The 13783-nt window shown below is 44.0% G+C and overlaps 1 protein-coding gene across 1 annotated transcript in view; it reads right to left on the bottom strand.

Annotated features, from left to right (window-relative positions):
* The window catches only part of LOC142765406 (putative phospholipase B-like 2), a 194500-nt gene that overhangs the window by 167684 nt on the left and 13033 nt on the right, over positions 1-13783 (bottom strand). The window lies entirely within an intron of this gene.

The following is a 13783-nucleotide window of genomic DNA, read 5'->3' as shown; positions in this document are numbered from 1 at the left end:
GGCGGGCGAGTTGGAACTTATCCATAGTGGGCAGCGCACAAAAGGAAACACACAAGAGAAGGAATCAGGACAAGCGCTGGTCTAACAACTGAAAGTTTTATTTGAAAGAAAGCATATATATACATGTGTACACAGAAAATCAAGTGCTACGCAAGATTACTTCCGATCAATGAAACCAATCTCCTGTTCAGATAAAGAAACAGATGGCTGGCTAACGCAAATGCCAACACTCTTCGCCATGTGGTAAGCCTCAGCAATCTCACGTGTCCTTTGATTATGATGGCGGTCGATGATTGCGGTTTGCTCAAAAGAAGGAATACAACCGCAATCGCGGCAATGGCTGGCGAGGTGAGACAGAACCCCACCCTTTAAAGAATTTTCATGCTCCCGTAGCCTAATATTAATACATCTACCGGTCTGTCCTATGCAGACACTCCCGCACGAGCAAGGAATTTTATAGACTACCCCGGTCGAACATGCGGTATACTTCTTAACGTGCTTGATTGAACAAGTGTTATCAACCGCCCTCGTAATTCCCTTAACGCGTCTATGAATCTTGCCACATAAGCTACCCAATTTATTCCCACTTGAAAAAACAACGTCAACCCCATACTGCCCCCCAACTTTCTTTAATCTATGTGAAATGGAATGTACATAGGGAATCACTGCAAAACGCTTTTGCTCGCGTTGAGAGGTTGCTGGTTGGTTGGTGGGCTGCGCGTTACTATTTACTTTCTTTAGCAAACGCTCGGAAGCAGAAACGAGAAAGGCGGTGGGAAAACCCGCTGTCTTAAGCCGATCACACTGATTACGAAAGCTTTCCTCTGTGGCATGGAAACAAGATTTTGCGACAGCTGCGTGAAGGCATGAAGTGAAGGCAGTGAAGGCATTTGCGGCTTTTGGTGTCAGATAAGGAAGGATCCTTCGTCGTGATGCCCGCGGGCATGTTTCAGGATAAGGCTGTTCAAGCAATGCAAAAAAACTTCAAACCAGTCACTTGTAAGCCGGCTTCTGTTAAGAAGAAGGCATTGGCATTATTGTCAGACCTAAAGCTTGAACGACTGAGGTCCTTGGCGAAGAATTCAAAAAGCCTGGAGTTGCAGGTGTTCTTCTCCGCCAAGACGCATAAACCCGATGTACCCTTTCGGGCAATTGTGTCGGAGCGTGGCTCGTGGCAACACGTTGTCTCGGGCTACTTGCAAACCCACCTCAGCTCGTTGAATTTAGTGGATCCATTCTTGGTTAGGAATTCACTACAGGTTGTTGATTTCTTGGGTAATCAGAACCTTTGGGAAAAAAAGTCTGCCTTCAGTGTCGATGTTCAGGACCTGTTCTACTCACTGCCGCATAATTTTCTGTTACTATGTGTTAAGGAAACTATCACTGAACTAAATGACGAAACGCGGTTTGTTGACAAATGTGGTATTTCTGTTCAAAGTTTCCTTGAACTTCTTCGTTTTTATCTTGATTCTACTTTTGTTTCTTGGCAAGGGGATTTGTTTGTTCAGGCCTCAGGTGTATGCATAGGTTCCAGAGTTGCCCCGGTCCTAAGTGACATATTGTTGAGTAGAATTGATCGCGATCTAGAAAGAGATTTTGAGGGTTGGGGGACTCGTATATTTAGGTATGTGGATGATTACTTGGTTTTTTTGGATAGTGTTAGTAGCTTACATGATAAGGTGAACATTCTCAAGGCATTTAGGGAAAGGGGGCAGGGTCTTCAGTTTACGTGTGAAGTTCCCAATGAAAAGAATGAGCTTCAGTTCCTTGACCTAACATTGCGATTCCAGGATGCGCATGTCTGTTGGTTATACGCTCCCAGGTCGGCTAAACCCCTCCTAAACTTTAAATCTGCTCATTCTAAACTGGTAAAAAATGGTATAGTCACTTCATGCCTTCACGCAGCTGTCGCAAAATCTTGTTTCCATGCCACAGAGGAAAGCTTTCGTAATCAGTGTGATCGGCTTAAGACAGCGGGTTTTCCCACCGCCTTTCTCGTTTCTGCTTCCGAGCGTTTGCTAAAGAAAGTAAATAGTAACGCGCAGCCCACCAACCAACCAGCAACCTCTCAACGCGAGCAAAAGCGTTTTGCAGTGATTCCCTATGTACATTCCATTTCACATAGATTAAAGAAAGTTGGGGGGCAGTATGGGGTTGACGTTGTTTTTTCAAGTGGGAATAAATTGGGTAGCTTATGTGGCAAGATTCATAGACGCGTTAAGGGAATTACGAGGGCGGTTGATAACACTTGTTCAATCAAGCACGTTAAGAAGTATACCGCATGTTCGACCGGGGTAGTCTATAAAATTCCTTGCTCGTGCGGGAGTGTCTGCATAGGACAGACCGGTAGATGTATTAATATTAGGCTACGGGAGCATGAAAATTCTTTAAAGGGTGGGGTTCTGTCTCACCTCGCCAGCCATTGCCGCGATTGCGGTTGTATTCCTTCTTTTGAGCAAACCGCAATCATCGACCGCCATCATAATCAAAGGACACGTGAGATTGCTGAGGCTTACCACATGGCGAAGAGTGTTGGCATTTGCGTTAGCCAGCCATCTGTTTCTTTATCTGAACAGGAGATTGGTTTCATTGATCGGAAGTAATCTTGCGTAGCACTTGATTTTCTGTGTACACATGTATATATATGCTTTCTTTCAAATAAAACTTTCAGTTGTTAGACCAGCGCTTGTCCTGATTCCTTCTCTTGTGTGTTTCCTTTTGTGCGCTGCCCACTATGGATAGGTTTTATAGTTGGTTGAAGGAGTGACTTCAGAAAGGGATGAATGTAACAATAAAGATCCACAAATGCAGGGGCGTACCGACTCTTTCGCGAGTAGGGGGGGGGGCAAGCCTACCCCTCCCCACACACACACATATACATTCATCGCATAGGAGCCACTTATAAACGACCATGAAAAAAGTAAGAAAATAAACAATTTTCAATACGGCAGCATATTGTTTTCCATTTGTTCTTCGGCATTTAAAATTGTCTGTGTACCATAAAATCGCCTGCCTCTTACATGACGTCAGGAATCTGCGAAATATTGCGGTGTTCATTACAGCACATGCACATTAAACAGGGCATTCACGCACTGAACAATACCTATAACTTTTTGGGGTAGTCGGAGATCATACTTGTAAATAATATTCAAGTAATGTAGCCGCCGGTCACATTATCATAGGTTACTAATAGCAGCTTCCGAGATGAAATAACATGAGTGTAATAAAATATTTTCACTTGAAGCATCAAGGCATTACATAGTAGTTTGTGATGGCACACATCTCTGTGAGCTCGTCCTTGCTGAGAGAGAGATAGAGAGGAAGAGTGAGAAATAAGCAGCGCTGCACGTGTGTGCTTCTTTGCTGTCCAAGTTGTATTTTAAGCAGCAAAAGACCATTCGAGTTGAATGAAAACCTACTCGCCTGACTCTCAATTAAGCCTCCATAGTGCTAAAAACCATACTCTTTTACCTTCTCCTTGGTCCGGTGGCTCAAGTCAAAGGACAAGCTTAAAAGCTGAGATTCCCACTGTGCTCGAGTCCACCGCTTTGTTCGTCGTTTCTTTGCAAGCTACCACCACCGCTCAAGTTACCATAAGCAAGGCTGATCAGGTTTATCAGAGACTAAAGCGGAAACCCCATTTTGGTGCTTCCAGATAACACTAGAACATTACAAAATATTCGTAACATTAATCAGCTCACAGCAGCTTCGACAAAGCAGCGTTGATAATATCTATTTTCGATCAAAGAAAATAATTTTCCTGAAGCAGCAGACGATTTCACCAGTCCATCAAAAGTTTACCCGTTCGCGTTCGTAACTGCATGAGCCAGTCACAGCGGAACAAAAGCGTGGACAAGTTATGCAATGTTACTGGGCCCCTGTTCAGCGCTGGCCTGCTCTGCAATGCTACAGCACAAGGCACGAAAGCGCTGCTTAGGCGGCCCGCACCGCAAGAGCCTACAAGGAAAATCGTCACTACAATGTTGGAGAAATTTCACTATGTTTTAATATTCCCTCGTAATAACATGATTCAGAGAATACTGTGGTGAAGGAAAACTTCGCCTCAATTGTTGCTTTCCCTGGCGCGCAGCGAACAGTCACCACTGTCGAAAGGGAGGTGGGGGGGCTCAGCCCCCTAACTTTTCTCAGTGGTGGGGATCGCGCCCCCCTTGCCCTCCCCGGCTGGTACGCCTATGCACAGATGGCAAAACCATCATTTGCAGCATTCTACACAAGCCACATGCATCTTTGTAACTCTCTACTTCCTCCTTCTCTGAGAAGGCACTGGGTTCAGGGTAGTTGGTATTGATCCATAACATTAGTAAGAGCTAAATGCACGTATAAGACGGACGAACCGCTTGTCCTGTGTCCTTCACTCGTGTAACGTACGTGCATTTATCGCTTACAAAAGTTACAGATCCCTCTTCTTTGTTCATTTACACCTCCTCCTCCTTTCCTGCTCATGAAGTATCAAGTGTCTGCCCCTCCGACTCTACACACAGGCCGCTCCCCCACCTGAATCTCCATTATACATTCCTGCTTCTATATAGCCCTTCCTATTCTCGTACTTCAACGGTTATTCGTATCGGCAAACTTACATTAAAGAGACCCTGAAACGTTTTTAAAGCTTTGTCAGCGTTTAGGTTAGAGCATCATGAAACCATTCGCACCATAAATTGAGCGACACGCAGAGTACCAAGGCCGCTACAGACAATTATATCATGCCGTCCTTCTCACCTATGCCTGACCGCCGCTACTCACGAGGCACGCTGGCGATCGCAGAGCTCTCATGAGTGCGCTCGCCGTTTTGGCTTTTACCAGTCTAGACCTCCGAGATGGCACACCGACAGGTTGTGTGCAGTCTCGGAGGCTATCACGCAGTGCGCCTGGCAGCACGCTCGCCGTCTGGCAACAGAAACAAAGACCACAAAGTAAGTGGTTGATATCTGCTCCGACAGGTGCTGCCACTGTACCAGTCGATCTTACTTCTGCACATTCTACAGCCCATGACAGCCAATCAAATAAGCAGCCATGTTGACGTGGCTGCTGACATGCTCTCGGCAGAGCATGTTCCTCTATGAGTGGGCAGTTTAAAAGGCATTCGGCCGAGTTGCAACGGTCTGCACCGATTTCCAGCGATTGGCAGCTTTAAAGCGTAGTAATAAATTACACAGTTTACGCAGAGTGGTCAAATCGGTCTAAATAACCCTTGAGACTTAATCTACCAGCCCAATGTGTTTGTACAAAATCACCAAAACTGTTCCAGATTTCTTTTAACAAAAGCCCAGTGTTTTATCGGCCACTAATATAGGCCATAGCAAGACAAACCATTACAAAGTGCCCAGCTATAATTCATCGTCATCAACAACCACAGCATTTAAAAAACTCACAGCTACACAGGAGCCTGATTTGCTTAACAGACACATAGTAGGTACTTTGCGGTCGCAATCGCAATCGGCACCCTGGGAGAGTTTACAACGACCAATATTCTACAATGTGCACAAATTTTCTATCCCTCACAGAATGGGTCACTTGTTCATAAAGAAATGAAGAATGGCAAGCGAATTTGAATACAGTGTGTAGGTAAATGTGAATACAGTATGTACAGTCAATGTGAATACAGTATGTGTAAAATGTGAATACAGTATGTATACAAATGGGTGCTGCTAATGTTATCACACTGCACTCGAGTATTCTCAATGTTCTTGACAGCAAGGCTATGAATGGCTCGTACTGCTGGCCCTAAAACAGCCATGTTGCAGTACCGACACAGCGGGATGCAAACTCCAGTGTTACGTCAGTGCTATCAGTACATTACGTGCTGGTTCCTTTGTTATTCATGCACAGAGACACAACAACATTTCAGCGATGTCATTCTGTCGTCAAAACAGGTTAATCTCTACGTGATTAGACTGCCTCGAAGTTACCTAAGTCGCAATGTTGGAATCATGTCTGACATTCATGATGCCGGCTACCAATATACAATAAAATGTCGACACGTTTCTGAAAAAAAAATGCGCACAATAAATGCAGGATCTGAGAATACTTATGATCTAAATCGGTTTAATTTATTTTCATGATTGCGAGCATTGCAGCCGGGAAATCGTTGCCCTGTCGCAGTGGTCTAGTGGGTAAGGTACTCTGCTGCTGACCCGAAGGTCGGGGGATCGAATCCCGGCTGCGGCAGCTGCATTTTCGGTGGAGGTGAAAATGCTGCAAGCCCGTGAGCTCAGATTTCCGTGCACGTTAAAAAACCGCAGGTGGTAAAAATTTTCATATCTCTCCACTACGGCGTCTTTCATAATCATATTGTGGTTTTGGAATGTTAAAACACACATAACAATCAGCTGGTAAATTGTATTAGGCGAGAATGTATCGGTAAGGTTCTACTGTATAGGTCCAAACAACTCCACGATGTTACATATTCAACGGAAAATTATGGTCGTCTAGATTCAAATTTTGAGTTAAGAGACAGTGTGCGTCCAGACTGAGTTCAATTGGCAGCTGACGCACTAGGCAAATGGACTGACGTCAGTGCAACCATGAAAGTAATAAGTACGGCTGTACTTCGACTCCGCAAACACATATCTAATCTACACAAAGCTCCCAGTGGGTATGCACCAGAGAAATGGGGCAAAGATTACCACACCCTACTGGTGCATAAAAAATTACGCAGAAAAAAGGTGAATGAAAAAATTGATAAGCAAAGAAATAAATGTGTACATAAATACGTAACATGCCTGTTGCACTTCTAAGTCACCTAAACTGAGTTGGAACTGCTTCAAAAAAGCATATGCTAAAATTATTAATTATTAGATGTATAAATATAAAAAGTAAGCAAATAAAATCCTTGTGCGACACAGCTTGGCTGGTCACCCACCATCACAGAGTGGAATAGCTCCAGCTTTTCCCAGAACTCTTTGCGACACCTCCCCGCAAAAACGTGAACATATAGCCGGATTTATTCATTATAGCACGCTTGGAAGATTATGCTGATTTCATTCACCTAAAAAGCCTACACCACTGCCAAAGACAGGTGATCAGTGTACAGGATTACCGACAAGTTTCTTCGGCTACTTTGTACCAATTGCAAAATATCTACTACCAACAAGAATCATGAAGTATCATCGTATTCATTTATTTAATTGATAAAATATTTTAGCTGATTGAGAGACGGCATCCTTCTTTGGAGACAAGGCGTACGTTTTTCAGTTTCTGTGCACTATTCGGAAGGAACAGATATCCAACACTGAGCTAACGATAATAAGCATTTTTGTTTAATGTTTTCTTGACCTGACCTGTGTTTGAAATATTTTGCTACACACTTCATGATGACAGATGCATGTTTAACAAGACAGACATGGGAATTTCGGCAGAATATTGAAAATATTGTAGAACTATTCGTCAAATGCTTGATGCAAGCAAATAACCATGGCATATTATATCAGTTGTCATGGTGTCCAAGTAATGTAGCATGACTGCCTTCAATCATGACAAAATGATTGATACTGTGTTAGCAGCTGCTGTCGAACATCTGACCATTTATTGCAATACTTACAAATGCTTTCAATTTGGTCTACAATAACTTAATTCACGCATTTATACACAATCGATCATAATGCGTACCTACAATAACGGGGGGGGGGGGGGGGCTTCATGCACAAAAATGTCTTGTATGCAAGCTCCTTTTCAGCGCACGGGCACGCAACTACACAACTCGGAAACTGAGCTGTACACTCCTAAATATTTCACGGTTTTCATTTCATGAACAAACTTCACAACACCGGACAGAATCGTTCAAATGTGACATGGTCCACAGAACTTCACCACAGCGCTACACACAACAGCACTCGTATGGCGTTGCGCACTACGCATGACAACAATGATGGGCAATAAAACTTGCCCGTCCTTATCGTAGCAGAAGCTAGCGCTGGCGAGAGTTCAAAATTTATGCATACTATTTGCTGCGACGAACGGCACACACAGAACACACCCGACGCCAACACATGTTGCGATCATTACAAACTTTTCACTTCGGCGCGCACAAAACGCATACCCTGCTTTAGAAAAGTGGATGATTACATCACGGCAATCTTCGAAGTTCTTTGCAATTACACTTGAAAGATGGACGGTACAACCCAGGAAACACATGAAACGACGACACTCGCATCCGCAAACACACTTTCTACACTGTGCTTGTTTCTTCGTTTCCGCTGTCGATCGCACCTGCTGACGGGGCAGTGAACACTGCCTGGCTACCGATATGTCCCCGGAAGTCTCACAGCGCTTACGATGGTCACAACACTAAAATCAGCAGTTCTTTTTCTTGTTCCATGTCGCTGCAGCAAGCGCCATGTTTGCCGAACAAGCCAAGCCGACGGGGCGGCCGTCCAGGCCGTTTTTCGCAGTAGCCAATGGGAGGCGAGCCATGGGAGCCGGCTTGCGGCTTGCAAAAGTTGAGAGCCGCTCTGCCTGACGTCACAGAGACGGCCGCTCTGCCTGACGTCACAGAGACGGCCGCTCTCGCCTGTTGGTACGGTGCGGGTGTGCGAAGCGGCTGTGCGGCTAGCGCGTGTAACGGCCCTAAGGTATTCGGCTGCTGACCCGCAGGTCGTGGGATCGAATCCCGGCTGCGGCGGCTGCATTTCCGATGGAGGCGGAAATGCTGTAGATCTACAGGACTGAGCAGAGCGATGATGTGTGAGAAAAGATCTGCCATCAGTGCAGTTGTATGCTACATCAGCGGATTATCCAGAATATGCAGCATGTGAGATTAGATTTGGTCGAGTAGATATAACAGTAGTCAGCGTTTACCTCCAGCCTTCCACACATATCTCGCTTTCTGCATTGACAGCAATTTTCAGATGTACACAAAAGCTGTGATATATTGCGGAGATTTCAATGCTCACAATGTCATGTGGGATGTGCCGACTGTAATCGCAGTGGAAAGGACCTACAAAAAGCAATTCAGGATAGTTCATTGTGCTTGTTAAATGACGGTTCAGTGACGTTCCTACGGGGTTTCAATTACTGGAGTTGCCTAGATCTCACGCTTTTCTCACATCATATTGCATCGGGGGCTTCATGGCAAACAGACATTGAAACAAGGGGTAGTGATCATTTACCTATCCTAATACAGCATCCAAAACTACGCTTTTCTAAATATGGACCCTTAACAAAAATAACCATCTGGCAAACATTTTGTTATCATATGCCACACCAAGCTGATACTGTTACTGACACTGACAGCTGAGTATCACTCATAGATAACAAATTAAACCAGTGTTCTAAGTTTGTTAACATTCCTGAAGGTTGCACTGGAGTAGACGCTGAATACGAAAGACTTAGGGCCATTCGCCGCAAAGCTGAAAGAAAATACAGACGCATGGGTCTATTGAAAATTACCGCGACTGCCAAAAACGCATGACCGTACGAGCCGACTTTTGGATAGAGGCACAAAGTGCTGGTGGGAATTTTGCCCTTCGCTAACGCCACTTACACCCGAGTCAAAATTGCGGAAAGTTCAACGCTCTTTAAGTGGGGCAGCTAGTAACAAATCAACAACCATTCAGAGCCTTAGCTTTAATGAAGAATGCACCGGAAACGACCGCTGCGAACGAATTTTGTCAGCATATTACACCGCTAAGTGCAGCCGGGCACACGTCTGAATACAATAAGTCTGTTGCGAATATAAAGCATTGATTACTTTTTCACACAACAGACATCATTATGACCTAGATCATCCGTTTTCATTAAATAACGCATTGGCAGCGTGCCGACAGAGGACAGCAGCTGGTCCTAATGAGATAACATATGTAGCATTAAACCTGGGTCCTGTGGCCACAAATATTTTGTCGATGAGATTTAATCATGCATGGACAACAGAGTGCTTTCCCTCCTCCTGCAAAGATGGTCGAGTGGTCCCAATTGTCAAACCCGGAAAACACCTCGGGCGATAAATTCTTTCCGTCCTGTCAGCCTGACTAGCTGTCTTTGTAAACTTATGGAAAAGGTAATCGACGCTAGACTTCAGTGGTGGGTGGAATGTACGAACGTGCTTCCAGAAAATATGGCAGGCTTTCGTATACGCCGCTGCACCATGGATGCTATTCTAGACATTGTAACTTATGTAGATCATGAAAGGAGCTGTAGAAGAATCGTGGTGGCAGTATTTCTAGATATAAAGCAAGCATTTGACACAACCAGCCACGCTCATTTACTACACGGTTTAATTCAGTTGAGAATAGTTGGCAGAACACTAAGATGAATTGCAGAATTCTTAAGAGACAGGAAAATCTTCATTGACACATCTGACGGTAAAAACAAAGAGCACGAAATTAGTCAAGGAGTTCCACAGGGTAGCATACTAAGCCCACTTTCATTTAATCGCAGTATGGCGGAATTATCTCATATCTTGCCTACTACTTGGAAATATTTCCTATATGCAAACGATCTGTGCATTTGGGCATCATACACGATCATTCAAGCAGTTCATCGAAACCTTCAAGATGGGCTGACAATAATCAATGACTTTTTAAGAGCAGAGGCATGATTCACTCTCATGAGAAAACGTCTGTACTTTCATTCACAAGGAAATGCCTTAAGAAATTCAAACTTCAGATAGACTCTAAGCACTCACAACTTGTGCCACAGCACAAATTTCTGAGGGTTATTTTAGACAGACGTCTGTCTTGGGCTCCACAGACAAAATCATTAGAGGACAAAGTCAACTCCTTAATCAATATACTACGTCGACTGACCGCAGTGAGATGGGGTAGTTCATGTTCTTCTTTATTGCGTGTTCTTCTTTATTGCGACAAAGAATATTTTACTCTGCCCAGGTTTTACATAGGATATCACGTAACTTAGAGGAGAGGATTCAAAGGTTGTTGGCCAGAAGTCTGTATATGTCTTGGTGTACCACGAGCGTCTGCCAGTGCTTTAGTAATTGCGGAGTCACGTCAACCGACTTTCCATGCTATGATATTTACGGAAACTTGCCGGCATTATCTTCGGTAGACAACTCAACACGCCAATCACCCCTTATGCCAAGCTATTCAGGAGAAATAAGCTGCAAGAATATATAAAACAATAGTAAAATTCAAGAGTTTACATGCCTACGCACGAATACTGGCCTCTATGTGCATCCCACCCACCATGGCGACTCTCTATCCCAGATAATACAACTTCGATTCCGGTATTAAATTGTGAAAATGATATGCCTATAATTGTAATAAAGCAATTACCTTAAAAGCACCTTTTTACCAATTATTAGGACTATATTCACGTGTACACTGACGGATTGTGTCTGAATCAAAGCTCTACGTCGTAATTCTTTGCACCAGCATACCAAGCGAGAAAAGCTTTTAAACTCAGCCATTTCCCAACATCCACAACGGCAGAACTCTATGCAATACTCTTCGATTTACGCTTCATATGTTCACAGCGAGGTCCACTTCGATGGGTAATTATCAGTGACTCACAGTCCTCATTAGTTTCTTTAAAAGAAATCAGCTTGGGCAACAAAGTTAGTGAGCTCGCATATGAAATACAGAAGGCGTACGCTAAAGCAAAAGATTTAAACCACGCCATAATGTTCCAGTGGGTACCTAGCTACTGCGGAATCACAAGAAACGACATAGGTGATTACATTTCACATGCAGCACATCAGAAAAAAAAACAATATATCACTGCTACCTCTATCGATGAGCGATGCACGATGTCTAATAAATAAGCTGAGCTGTCAACTGTCTATGAAAATTTGTTTCGAAAATGGTGTGCAAGCTCTCAGCTGTATAACATTGATCATGGTGTAAAATTTAGTATTCCGTTAAAGGTTAGCCGATCAGTAGAAACAGTCATCCATAGGCTTTGACTTGGTACAGTCTACACGAAGGCCTTCCTGTATTAAGTAAGGAAAGCTGGCAGTCCTACGTGTTTATGTGGAGAAGCTCAAGAAGACGTGGAGCGCATTCTTCTGCATTGTAAAAATTATGACAACCTCGAAAGAACCTTTCACGAAAATTCAATTCTTCGGATAAGCGACCTTCATCAATTGCGAAAAATCTTGGGTACATGGCCAAAAGAAAAGCTACAAGCCACTGCAGCACGTGCAGTCATTCACTATCTGGAGGTATCAAAAATAGTTCAAAAGTACTAAACAAGAAAAAATGTACTTCGTCACTGTTACCAGATATGTTTCAAAATAGTATTTTTGTGTTCCACTACGATTTTTTGGGGAGAAAACCTTTCTGAAAACAGTTCAGTATTTAGGCGACAAGATAACCTCAGACATGTTATTGAACTTTCATGTTTTGTGTGAACACTTCAAATTGGCGTGATTACTTGTGTTTTTACAAACTCTGTGTAGTGTGGACACATTTCTGTGTGATGTGGACATTCAGTATTGAAAAACGTGGACACATTGAGTAAGCTTTGTGCTGTGTACATATGTAAAGTCTTGTGTTTGCTACAAAATATGCGATGTTGAGTTTTGTGCAAGAAAAAAGGAGTAGCCGGTGCCACGCTTTGGCACCAACCTCTCCTTATATACATTTATTTTTAAAAATGCTTAAGGCACGTGTGGTCAAATTTGGGTGCACGTTAAAGAACCCAGGTGGTCGTAATTTCCAGAGCCCTCCACTACGGCGTCTCTCATAATCATATGGTGGTTTTGGGACGTTAAACTCCACATATCAATTAGTCAATCACGGAGGAAGGAAAAATAGGAGAGGACATGCCCAGCCGGCGCGCTGCGTGAAAATTGTGGAGGAAGCATGGAGAAAGGAAAAATATAGGAGAGGCCATGACGTCATATTCGTGAATCCGCCGCATCGCAAACACCCGCACTACTTCCTAGCAGAAAAGTAGATAAACACTTCGTGATTTCCTGCGAGCAGCCGCCACGCCGAACGTTCTATACCTAGTTCCAGAAACGGCCACGGCGGCCTTGGAAGCGGCACCGGCGGAGTGGAAGCTGAAAGGTGTTCTCTGCAGGCAGTGAGTCAATTCATGAGTACTACTTCTTTTGCGTGTTTTTAGGAAAGCTGCGCGACGCCCAGCTGTAGTGTATACTCGGTGCAAATTGCGTGCACCGCTGGATGTTCCTGGTGGCACTTTTCACGTATGTTCGCTTCTGTCACAGCCATGATCTCACAAACAGTGCGAAATTCCTTTCACACGGATGTTGTAGGTACCATCAGCGCGATCGAAATAAGGATATTGACACGCGTGCGCTTTTCGCTACGTCAACATTGCGAAAATTTGTCGAACAACAACGTCATTCGGACGGCACGAGTGAAGTGCAAAAGAAGTTAGCGTAGACTGTAGCCGCAACTGCATATTTCATTGCTCTAACCATTTCGCTTCGCTGGTCGAGCTCGAGCGTGTTGGCGGCATGCGGCGCTTTGTAATGTTCACTGTAATTGTGATAGATTCAATGCACAAGAAAAAGTGTGCTTTTATTTTGAGCTCGCTGAAGGATACTATAGAATACATGCAATCAAAGTGACTTAAGAGCGTAAAAAAACAATAACGCACGACGGGACGTGAAGTGCAACTCTCTGCTTGTAAGCTAGCAGCTGATCGTTCATTGCCGCTGCCACTCTCAGCGCGTAGAAAACCATCTACGTTTAGGGAAAAATCCTTGACGCTGATTAATGATTGATATGTGAGGTTGAACGTCCCAAAAACCACCATATGATTATAAGGGACGCCGTAGCGGAGGGCTTCGGAAATTTCGACCACCTGGGGTTCTTCAACGTGCACCCCAATCTGAGCACAT

This window comes from Rhipicephalus microplus, chromosome 1 (genome assembly GCF_043290135.1).
Source record: "Rhipicephalus microplus isolate Deutch F79 chromosome 1, USDA_Rmic, whole genome shotgun sequence".
Lineage (NCBI taxonomy): Eukaryota > Metazoa > Arthropoda > Arachnida > Ixodida > Ixodidae > Rhipicephalus > Rhipicephalus microplus.
This window is presented reverse-complemented; position numbering and strand designations above follow the sequence as displayed.